The sequence below is a fragment of the Lathyrus oleraceus genome, chromosome 1, assembly GCF_024323335.1.
Source record: "Lathyrus oleraceus cultivar Zhongwan6 chromosome 1, CAAS_Psat_ZW6_1.0, whole genome shotgun sequence".
Classification (NCBI taxonomy): Eukaryota; Viridiplantae; Streptophyta; class Magnoliopsida; order Fabales; family Fabaceae; genus Lathyrus; species Lathyrus oleraceus.
The window spans coordinates 114,347,483-114,349,656 of record NC_066579.1 but is presented as its reverse complement, the minus strand read 5'-3'; positions in this window follow the sequence as shown (position 1 = coordinate 114,349,656).

The following is a 2,174-nucleotide window of genomic DNA, read 5'->3' as shown; positions in this document are numbered from 1 at the left end:
AATCAACAATCGAGGTGTGTTTGACGGTCTGAAATTGGTGCATTAGGGTTAATGACGGCACAAGGGTTATGTTGTCAACAGTGTAAGACCCTAATTTTGACCCTAAGATCCCTCATGGCATCATATCATTGCTCTTTGCACTGCCTCAAGAATCATAGCATGTGTGGCTCCTTAACCCTTGGGTTGGGACTTGTGTGAGTTGGTTTGAGACCACCAGGCATGCTTGAATTGTATATCATTGTTTTTCTTATTTTGTTTACTAACCAAAAGCACCACAATATGTCACTAACCTCTTTTGTTTTGAAGCTTAAGCAATCATGAGATCCCTTGCTCCTAGGAGGCCCCTATGCTCAATGAAGTGGCCAGATGAAAATGAAAGCAAGCATGACAATGGTTCCTAAAGCTCTCAATCATCATATATGTCTCCCAAGTATCTCAATTTTTCAATTTGATCAAGATAAACCAAAGGGCTTGAGGATTGTTTCCCAAGGAAACCCTAATTCAACTGTGCATTGACTGTGCCTTGCTCATGAAGTAACCTCAACCTATGATTAAATTCAATAAAGGTAAGTTCTTTAATTCATCATTTTATGCATATATGAGCCTATGTTAGTATCCTCAATCATTCATTCATCAAGATTTGAAGTTTGGACTTGAGAAGTTGACCAGTCAAGTCATCTGACTAAATTGAAATCCACTGAGACCTAACTCTTGATGTGTTTGTCAAATGAAGATGACCCCAAGAGAAAAAAATGTTCTTAAGAACCATATGAACAACTTTCATTTTCATCAACGTTCATTTGAAACTTTGAAGGTCATCATTCATTTCAAAACATTATAGGTCATTTTGACTGAAACCCTAATTTTTGGTCAACTTCCCAAGGACCTAACTCCTTCATTTTTTATGATTTTGAGGTGAGACTAATTGAATTGGAAAGCTTAAGATGTCTAATTAAATTGTTATGTTGGACAAAATTTCATAATCCTAAAAAAAACACATGTGATAACACAAAACAGTATAGGTCACTTTGGACCAAAGCCATTGAATCTTGAAAAAGTCCAACTTCAAGTGCCCATAACTTTCTCATCAAAATTCCAAATGATGCAAAATTTAAGTCCAAATTTATCATCTTGAAAAGATCTACAACTTTGAAGTTGGAGGATTTTTCATTTGAGGCTTGAATCATTGAAACAGAAGAGCTTGAAGTTGGTCACTTTTGACAAATTTTTCAAAGACATGTTTTGTACATCAAACTTCATGGCCAATTTTCACAATTTTCCAAACTTCAAATGGATTTTTTCCCAACATAACTTTTATTCCTTATGTCAATACCTTTCCAACCATTAGTCACATGCCTATGTTTGGATTTTCCATATGGGACTTTCGAAGAGAGGAACATTTGTGATCAATTATGCATTTCACTTTGTAACTTGATGCATAAGCCAATGCAGCTCAGAATGCACGTCCATTTCAACTCCAAGTGACTCCAACTTGCATTTCCAATTGGTTTTAGGCCTCACATGCGCCTGTACAGGCCCATGCATGGAGGACCCAATGATCATGCACACGAGTTTCTCCTCACCTTGCCTTGCATTTCAGCTATAAATAGGAACCTTGCTTCATTCAATTATCAACCTGAAGGCGCCTAAAGCTCTGCTGAAATCCATACCCAACCTCACTTAAAAGGAATTCTGAATTTTTTCTCTCAATTTAAAACTTGAATTTCAACTTCCTTGGTTGATCTTCAGTTTATAATTCTGAAGCCTTGCATCATCATCATCTCAAGATCAAGCCGCAAGCAAGAATTTGGCTGGATTGTGCTCATCAAAGTTGCACTTCAAAGGTTTACATCTCAACTGTTTTGATTCGAATCTCACCATATATTGTGATCTGCTTGTGTTTGTTTGGTTCTCTGAAGTCCTCGTGTGAGAGGCAAGCCAATGGTGGCTTTAATTTTGTGAATTGATGTGTCGCATCCGCGAAAAACAACCGGCGGGAAAAAATAAAACAAACAGAGCCGCCACCGTGCGTTATTTATCCCAAAAGAGGGAAAGGAAACGCTCGAAGTAAACCTGGAAAAGACATGGTCTTACGACCGGAGATTGATGGGATCGGGAGTCGGTTATACGAAGGGAAGGTATTAGCACCCCTACGCATCCGTCGTACTCGACGG